Source organism: Sciurus vulgaris (genome assembly GCF_902686455.1).
Source record: "Sciurus vulgaris genome assembly, chromosome: 8".
NCBI classification, from domain to species: domain Eukaryota; kingdom Metazoa; phylum Chordata; class Mammalia; order Rodentia; family Sciuridae; genus Sciurus; species Sciurus vulgaris.
The window spans coordinates 85,370,604-85,380,588 of NC_136468.1; the positions used below are offsets into that span (position 1 = coordinate 85,370,604).

General features: G+C 45.6%; 1 pseudogene across 1 annotated transcript; it reads right to left on the reverse strand.

Moving 5' to 3' along the window:
- Positions 1–586: 586 nt before the first annotated feature.
- LOC306668873 (dystrophia myotonica WD repeat-containing protein-like) lies at positions 587–9,035 on the reverse strand (annotated as a pseudogene). The gene is made up of 3 exons (XR_013766730.1): positions 8,775–9,035; positions 3,431–3,843; positions 587–1,476 (listed from the first exon to the last, which is right to left on the reverse strand). The product of XR_013766730.1 is annotated as a dystrophia myotonica WD repeat-containing protein-like (transcript).
- Between the last annotated feature and the right edge of the window lie 950 nt (positions 9,036–9,985).

Genomic DNA, 9,985 nt, shown 5'->3' on the forward strand with positions numbered 1-9,985 from the left:
TGCGGATTAAGGGAGCAGGAGTTACTTTGGACCAAGACCCATTACCTTCCCTGTTTGTTGGGGAATTCTGTGAAACCCCACAGAGAGAAGAAGGGTGTCGCTATAGTGACAGAGATTGAATTTTCTGGTAGCACCTGATGAGTGATGTTTAGAGCAGCTTCCATTGATTTAGAAAGCTGTAGAAATATGACATTTTAAAACTCTCTAGTGTTGCAGAATCATATACACGCCCACTACGGCTGCACGGTCATCTGGGCAAAGCTGCGTGGGTTTCTATTTAAAAGCCACCAAGTTCAGCAGTCACCTCAGGGGCATGCTCAGATGACTGTGCCTTGCCAGGTTCCTGGGGCTCAGCACACATCATGGGGCTGAAATGCTGCCAAAGTCTCTCCTTTGTTTTGACAGTGAGAGAGTAGTCAGAAGCTCTTGGTCTCTTTGCTTCCCCAGAAATGCAGGCAGCACAGTCTGCTCTTGGCTGCCATACCGTCATCAGGGAGAAGTGGTTCAGGCATGGCAGAATGAAACAAACTTCTGTGAAAACCAGAACCAATGTTTGCACAGCCCTATGCAATTTTTATTCAGTGTCTCAGTTGGTCCTCATACTAAGGAGAGAGGGCAGGTTTATTATTAACAGCCTACTTTTATTGATGGGAAAGCTGAACTCAGGGAGATGAGATGTGTTCCAGATCACACGGTGGGGCGGCGTAGCTCCAGGCGTGCCAGGGAGCTGCGGGTGTGGGCCAGGGGTGGGTGTGGGGAAAGCACATCTTCGGTGAGGTCCCACAGGCAGAACTGTGTGTCCCGGCCCGCCGAACCAAAGCGGTAGGTGATGGAGCCAGTCTTGGGCAGCGGGGAGAGCGGGACTCCCCCAGTGGAGCTGGTGCTCGTGGCCGCAGGCTCCTCTTCCTCTTCACCACTCCGATCCCCATCAGCGCTGGCTGCTGCCGTCTCCTCTGCTCGTGTGGTGTAGGGGTCAAAGGCCACAGCATTGACCCAGGACTTGTGACCATGGCCCCGAGCCACCACTCGGCCCTCAGTGAAGGACCACACAGTGACCAGGTCATCTTCACCTCCTGTCACCACATACGGCCGTCAGGACTCCAGCACACACACAACAGGCCCCCAAAGTAGCTCTTCATGAGCCCCGCAGGAGCATGGAGTCGAAGTGGAAGACACGCAGGCAGCCATCCTGGCTGACACAGGCCAGGTGTCGGCCATCAGGGGAGAAGGCGACTCGTTGAGGGGCCCCTCGCCGACTGCCCACTTGGCCAGGGGGTTGCGGGGTGCCTTGCTCTTGGCAGCATAGACAGCAAAGCCCTCACCCTGCTTCAGCAGGCTGTACTGGGGAGGGGCTGAGGCGCAAGGATGGCTGACATTGTATAGGTACAGGTGGCCACTGGCGTGAGACGCCAAGAACAGGCTTTCAGATTCAGGGAGCCATTTCAAATATGTCACCTTGGTCTTGTCAATCAGCCGCTGCAAGGGGAGATAGGCTGGGGTTGGGAGAAGGCTATTAACCCCTAGCCTCCCTGTCCCCAGCCCAGACCCCTCAAGGCCTTGGAACATAATTCAGCTCACACAGCAGCTGTGGTGCCAGGTTCAGCAGCTCCCAGGCTGAGGGAGACGGACACCAGATCAGGGGAAGGCTGGGGAATAAAATCTACCTTTGAGGGAGTTCTATGGAGCCTAAACAACCCGTCTTTGGCAAGGGGACAGTCCTGCCCACCAGAGAACTATCCTCTTGCCTAACCCTTTCCCCCATCTGCACTATGTCAAGCTTAAAGCAAGAAATTTCACAGAAATGAAGGGATCTGGTCTGTCTGGTTCAGGCTCTGGACCTGGCCTGTGAGCAGCTCATACAGGGATGCCTTGAATACGCTTCCTAGACCAATGAATGACAGCCCCTCCTGCCAGCTGCTCAGAACTTTCCAGGCATCTTTGCTCCTCTCTCCTCATAGCTCATATCCAATCCTCGACCCACAAACCCTGTGGGTCACCTAGAACCTGACCTTCAAAGGACACCTAGAACCTGACCTCTCCCTCCCACCCAACTCCAGCCACACTGCCAGCTGCCGCCAACACCACAGAGCCTCCTCCAGGCCTCCAGTGCCTAGCTCTTCTCTACAGTCACCAGAGAGACAGTATTAAATACAAGCCAGCACCTGGCCCTGCCCTGCCTGGGACACGTTGCAACCTCTCTCATCTGGGGTTCCAGAGAGGATCAAGTACTAAAAAGCCTTGAGGCAGCCACTGTGTATGATGGACAAACTTCTCCCCCAGTGGCCCAAGTTGCCTCCCGTCCTGGGAAGTGAAGAAAACCCTTTCTGTTCTTGGTTTGGACCAACCAAGCTTGTTAAAGGCTTCCATCCACAGGCTTCCACCTCAAGCAAAGGCAGACTCCTCCGACCTTCCACGACCCCCTCCCCCACCCAGGTTATTATCTACCTGCCTCTCCCCTAATCACTGTTCTGGCCACAGGGTCTTTGGCTGTCCTGCTTTAGGGAATCTGTCCTGGTCATTGCCTCTACTTGAATGTCCTTCCCTGGGCAATTTTCTGGCCTCCTTCAGGTCTTCATTTCAATGTCACCTCCTTAGTACCCTCTTTAAGCTCGCCAGCACCCCTCTGCCCTCCCTGTGGTGCATTCTCCACGGGTCTTACCACCTGCCGACACACTGGACGCTGAGCTCATGCCAAGTGCCTGCTTCCCCAGCCTGACTGAAGGCGCAGCGGAAGCAGGCCCGTCTGTCTGTCTGTTCACTGAGATGTACTTGGAACGATGCCTGGCACAGGATAGATGCTCAATAACTATTTTGTGAATGGACGAGCTAATGAATTTTTAATCCATTCACTCTTTCACTCGCTTCCTTCAGCCATTCATTCTGAGAATATTTATGGAGCACCTTCTCTGAGAAAGAGATACAGGACGAGAGCCATTCCTGCGTGCAGATAAGGTCACTTGCTGGCATTTCCTCTTGAGCCAAGTTGGCCCAGGTGCCAATCTCCATGTTAATTTTACAACAGTCTTCTGAGTTAGAGATGAGAAACAGTTTTACAGAGGAGGAAAACTGAGACCTGAACAATCACCTTCCTGAAGTCACAGTGAGTAAATGATGCAGAAAGGGAATTGAATACAAAGCCCAGAATTTGCAGAGCAAGACATCAAAAAAGTCCCAACCAGTAGCTGGCCTCAGTCCTCTAATCTGCAAAATGGGCGCCATAATTTCTTACTCTTCTGTTGATGAAAATTCTAGGAGTAAAGTGTTCAGTACAGCGCTAACATGACAGGAGGCCTTGGCATAAGGAGAGAGCATCCCATTCTTCACCTCCTCCCCACCTGCCCCTCAGGCCTACAATGCTCTCAGGAAGTTGCCTATGGCAAATAGCATGTGAGTGGGAGGGAAAAGGAGCACGTTTGGGGTCTGCGATCACCTCCTCGTTGAATAGCTTGCTGGTGTCCTTCTTGATGAGATCCAGGTACTGCACCTGGCCGGCTGAGAAGCCCACCAGCAGGGAGATGGTCTCTGTGGCAGCAGTGAACTGGTTAAAGTCATGGCAGGTGGGCTGGGTGCCCTTATAGATCCGCTTGTCAATGGGCTTGTTGAGGTCAATGGACCGTTGGCTCCCGCGGCGACAGCACCCGGGGTAGAAATAAAGCTCACGGCCCAAGTTGAAGCAGAAGCGGTCTCCTCCTGCTCCCAGCCCCGCGGGCGTGGCGGGAGGCTCCCCAGCCCCGGCGCCGTCGGGCTCCCGAGGCGCACGAGGCTGAGGCGTACGGCTGGCAGCGCTGGCCCGGGCCCAGGGCCTTCGGGCGGAGGGGATGCTGCCGGCCCGCAACCTGAATTCTTAATACAAAAAGGTAGAAGATTTTATGAACTTTTAAATATGGATTATTGTTGATAATATTTTGGATATTTTTAAAAAAGTATACTCAAAATGTATTTACTTTTAAAGTGTGGCCACTAGAAAACTTCGAATGATGTAGGCAACTAGCAATGTACTTCTGTTGGACAGCATTGTGTTAGAGGGTAGAAAAAGAAAAGGTATTTTTCTAGTGATTGCTTTGAATTGTACATTTGAACACCTTTAAATGCTTTTCAGAGATGTGAATAGGGATAGAATTTCTATCTATTTCATTCAACTAATATTTATTGAACATCGAAGTATTGGGGATATGTTGGTGAAAAAGAAATAATCCTTGTTACTGTAGGCTGAATGTTTGTTTCCCCATAGTTCATATATTGAAATCCTAAACCCAGTGTGATGGTGTTAGCAGATGGGACCTTTGAGAGGCAGTTAGTGCCCTTACCAAAGCACCCCAGAGATGTCCCTTGCCCCTTCCCTCAGGTGAAGACATGTAGTCAGAGGGCCAACTATGAGCCCTGACCAGATGTCAAGTGGCCAGTGCTTTGATCTTGGACCTCCAAGCCCCCAAAATCATAGAAATAAATTTGTGACTTATAAGTGGTTGTCCTCGGTCTATGCTATTCTAACTGCCTGAACTAAGACAGTTACAACAGAGGTGTGTGCGTTGTGGTGGGGAGCAGGAGATAGACAAGAAATGAGCCCATTTGTCACATGAGATAATTGTGGGATTGCACTTTGTGATGGAGGAAAACAGGATGAGCAGGGGGCCCCTGCTTTTAAATGGGGTTGTTGGGGAAGGCCCCTATGGGATGTTGTCCTTACATTTTGAGGAGGAGCCTGCTGTAGAATGAAGATCAAAATCTCTACTTGTTCTCCCTCCACAGTCCTGCCTTACCTCTTCCCACTGAGTTTAGCTTTAAAAGTAGGCTTCCACCTTGCAATGTATGGGCTTTTCTAATTACTTTTATTTTCTTCTCATTTTACCAAAGGATATAGCAATCTCTCAAGGTTCATCTGGTAGGGAGGCAGAGGACTACCAGGATGAGTGCACTGATGATCCCCTGAAGATGGTGTTCCAAGTGGTTTGGGGGGCTTTTAGCGGGGGCAATTTCCTCAGCAGTTGGTCTGCAGTACCAATTTGGTTCCCTTAGCATTATTGAACTGCTTGCATAAATGGGATGCTTAAAAGGTGCCATCCCTCTAGGATGAATTTTAAGATCTTGTCTTGTACATAGCGTTCTTTTATAAGACAATTCGAAAGGGTTGGAAACCTACCCTTTGGAGTCGTGCTCTTATGCCTCTGTTTTAAATGTCACCTTCTGCTTTAGCTTTTAAATGATAATTATAATAAAAAACAATGAAATAGCATTAATGAAGCACTTACTATGTGCCAGGTACTGTACTACAAGGCTTTACACACATCAACTCAGTCCTCACAGTGAGAAGAAGCTGTATGGTTTGGGTTGAGTTCTTCTCAGGTTGCTTCAGTTTGAGGCTTAGCTCTGTCATTACTAGTTGTTTGACCTTAGACAAGTTATTCAACTTCTCTTCCTCATTTTCTCATCTGTAAAGTCAAGCCTAGTTGGGCCTGATCCTGGGCTTGTGCAAAAGAGGAAGAATCAATTAATATGGAGTTATGCTCAGTCTGTAGTAAGCCCTGTGTGAGGCTTGCCTTTATTAATATGAAATAATACCGCTGTTAACCCCATTAAACATGTTAGAAAATGAAAATGTAAGTCATTTGCCCAAGGTTGAACACCACAGAAGTGGCACTCCCCCCACTGCTGCATGGATGGTACTGAGGCATGTTGTGTGTTGCCCCACAATATCCCTAGGTGTGGGAAGGCTTGAAAAATAAGCCATATGGACTCATTTTTGGCCCTGGGTTCCATAGGACCATATGCTGAAGTAGGCTGGAGAGACTTGATTTTTGGCAGTTGCACCCTTTAATTGTAAAGTAGCCTCCCCGCCAACCCCCCTTATTTTTTATTTTTTTGCAAACAGCATCTCTCCAAACCCCATCTCTTAGTGTAAAATGACAGTACTGGCAGAATAATTGGAGATTTAACAGAGCGATTAGTTGTTTTGACTTGGAACTTGTTTCCTAGATCTCAGAAAGAAAAAGCCCATCTGTTATGTTAACTTCCTGGAAACTTGTTGCCTGGAGATGGGGAGGAGGGCTTTGGAATCACATGCCTCATCCAGTGATCCTGAGCAAGTCCCTTACATTTCTGAAACTTGGTTTCTTCGAGCAGAAAGTGGAATGATCATAATGCCTACCTCATAGAGGAGTAAGTGAGGTCATACTTAACAATGTCAAAAAGCAATTTGGACTGATGACTGTATCAAAACTAGTTATGATTATTCCCATATTACAAATGAGGAAACATACATAGAGCTTGTTATATATTTATTCATTCAATAAACAGAAGCTGCTAAATGGTATCCCCTGTCATCCACGGGGGTTATGTTCTAAGGACCCCAGTGGATGCCTGAAAGCACAGATAGTATTGAACTTAATACTCTGTACACACACACACACACAAACCCCAATACCAATTGAATGGCTTTTCTATCTTAACTAATCACATCAGGTATTTTCTGTAACCTTGATAGTTTGAGGTGTGACAGCAAAGCTAGCAAGAAATTTTCCTTCATAGTTTCATGAATTTCTAGAATATTTGTTCTCATCATAGATTTTATAATCTCAGCATACAATATTTTTTGCTTTCCTTATTAGAGAATTTTAACCTTTTTACTTCAAGGAAGCAATTTATGACTTCTCTTCAGTGTATCTGAATTGACAGCATCACTACTCTTGTACGTTGGGGCCATAATTAAATAAAATAAAGGTTATGTGAACACAAGTATTGTGATACTATGAGAGTTGGTCTGCTAACCAAGATGGCTATTAAATGACTAACAGACAGGTAGTTCTGATACCAAGATGCTAGTAAATGACTAATGGGCAGGTACTATATGCAGTATGGATACACTGGACAGAATGATATTTAAATCCTGGGTAGGACTGACACGAGACAGCATGACATGAGATCTTGTCATGGTACTCAGAATGCATGCAATTAAGAACTTATGAACTATTTATTTCTGGAATTTCATTATTTCATTTTCATTTAATATTTTCAGACCATAGTTGACAACCAGCTGAGAATGCTGAAAGTGAAACTAAGGGTAGGGGTGCTATAATAATTCAATTCCCCAGTAAACTTTGGGTTTTTGGCTTATCAAGGCATTTTCTACTGTTAAGAGAATCCAGGTTAGATTATTGTCCAGTTGGCATTAGCACAGGGGATGCCCCATACTGCACTTAATCTCATTGCTTTTGGTATTTTCTTTGAACTAAAGGTCAAATTGATGATTGGTTTAGTATTGGCTCTTAGAATCTTGAATCTATGAATTTTACCATTTGGAAACAGAGCCCCCAAATTATTCTGAGCTCCAGTCTTGTTTATTCAACTATCTATTTGGCTTCTTTATTTGGATACCTTACAGACCTGGTGCAAATAGAAGTTAACATATGTTCATTTAAGTCAGTTTATTCTTGTAGTATCTGATTTTAATAATAACAGTATCCACTGTGCTGAGTGTGGAAAAAAATGTTTTCTTTGGCTACTTTGTTTCCTTCAACCACCAAATCCTGTCAATCACTCAGCCCTGTGCATTCTTCATGTTTGAATCCCCTGGCTCCTATCCATTCTATTGCTATGACCCTGGTTGAGGGTTGTCCTGTTCCTGGATCATCACTGTACCTTCTTAACTGGACTACCGACCTCAATGTTGCCTTGTTCCTATCAATTCTCCTTTTTTTCTTGCTTGTATATGGTTTTTAATGATACCCCTGCTCCCCCCACCCCTGTTGGAGTCCCTCCAGAGGCTTACCATCGCACATAGGATAATTCTCCCAAATATTTGCCATAACCAACAGGGTCCAGCACAATCCCTGCCTGTTCCACCTGCTGTATCTGTTGCCCTCTGGATTCAATATGGTAGTTTTTTTTTTTTTTTTTTTTTTTTTTTACTGTAGGACTTTATGCCTACCCCTCTCTGCTGGGATGGTCTCTTCTCTCTCTGACTGCTCTTTTCCAGTTACTTCAGGTCTTGGTACAAATATTTTAAATTGTCTCTTTCAAAGGAAATATTATATAACCATACTTACACCCACCCAGGTTGAGGGCTTCTGTCAAATGCTTATAAACCTCGTACTGTATTCATCACATTGCAATCATTTGCTTGCTGTCTTTTTTGCTAGAATATAAGATCCATGAGGGTTTTTAATTTTTGTTTAAACTGAAGGAACTGTCACCCTGTATTCAGTTCAGTTATCTCAGTTTACTGATTAGGAAAATGGAACCCATGGAGTAGAGTCTTTGGTTTCTTAATTTATAAATTTACAATGGATATAAATGAAATATTATTGGACAAATAACTTCATACCCACAGTTTCTTGGTTTATAGCCAACAACTTCATGTAGAAGGCCAATTTGTTAAGCTGGTCAGGCCTTTTTCTTTTGGTCATTCACTCATTTACTGTGTATTTATTAGCATTTTAACATGCCCTGAATCATTCTGGGTGCCAAAGATAAAGCTATGACCAAGAAGGAAAGAGCCCTTGTCCTTAGGAAGCTCCCATTTTAGTGTGGAGATATAGTCTGTAAGTATGAGTGTATGTGGATAAGGGTGGGCATTTAATTTCACTAGGCATGGTTGGGAAGATTTTTTTTTTCTTTGAAGAGAACTATAAAACTTCATTGGGACAATTTTGACAGTCAAGTTTCCAATGTAAGAACAACCTGTGTGGTTTCATCTTGTCTTCTTTTAAGCCTATGGTGGCCCTTTTCCTGTTTCAGACATTTTAGCATAGTCTACATAGGTAGCCCCTTCCTCGTACCGTCTGGATCATTTCCACGCTGATGCCCAGTCTTTGGCTGATATAGTTCCTGGAGATCTGCTTGTAGCTCAAGGTTTTCAACTGTAGGTTCTCCTTCATCTTCTCCCGACCAGGTATGTCATTCTGACTTTCAGCTGGTGATTCCTCTTGTTGAGGTTGCACATCACTGGGCTGCTGGGCAAACACAGGCTCATCATGCCAGAAGATTCTTTTTAATCTTTGTCCTCTAGATTTAGATCTGGGTCTTATTGGTTCGCTCATCTTTCACAGTGCTAAGTCTGGTCCACTGAAACTGTCAACACCATAGGACCACCTTGCCAGCGGCCAATAAAAAGGTGCCAAAGGAAGATTTCTTAGAAGAGTCAACAGTTAAATTGAGACTGACTAATGAGAAGGCAGTCAAATGAAACCATTCATTCATTTAATAAATCATTGTTGAGTAAAGTAAGCTACTGTGGTAGGTTGTGAACATACTATAGTAAACAAAACAGACAAGATTAATAACTGAGTTTTTAGTATGATAGTGGTAAGTACCATGCAGAAAAATGAAGCAGGGAGCAGGGAAAGTGTGTGTGTGTGTGTGTGTGTGTGTGTGTGTGTGTGTGTCTAAGAAAGGTGATATTGTTTGATATTTTAGAAAGGGTGGTGAGTGAAGGCCTCTCTCAGAAGGTGACATCTCATTAAACACCTAAGGTAAAGTATAAACTATGCAGCTATCTATAGACACATCAGTTCAGGTAAAGGCAACAGTAACGACAAAGGCCCTGAGGTCAGTCTGCCTGAATGTTTGTGGAACAGCCAGGAAACTGGAGTGTCTGGAGGAAGGCCTTGGGGTTGGGGGAAAGAAAAAATAGAGTTAAACTCAGAAAGGTAACAGGGGCCACCTCATGGTCAGACTTGGATTTCCTTCTGTGTGGAAGGTTGTTGAGGGTTTTAAGAATGACATGGTGGGGGGTTTCAAGATGGTGGCCTAGAGGGTGGCTGCATTTCATGTTGCTCCAGGACTCAGGATTCAAAAGAGGAGATATTGAGAGACTTGGGACCAACTCAAAGCAGCCGGGTGAGTCTCTCCCATTGGGGAGGTGTCCTGGATGGGACGGTCGTCCCGGAACGCAGGGAATTTTGTGAAGTAGAGCTGCCGGCGAGACGCCCCTCCCCCTGCTGGAGCAGTGAACTCGGACAACTGGGAGCATCGGAGAGGAGGCAGCTCA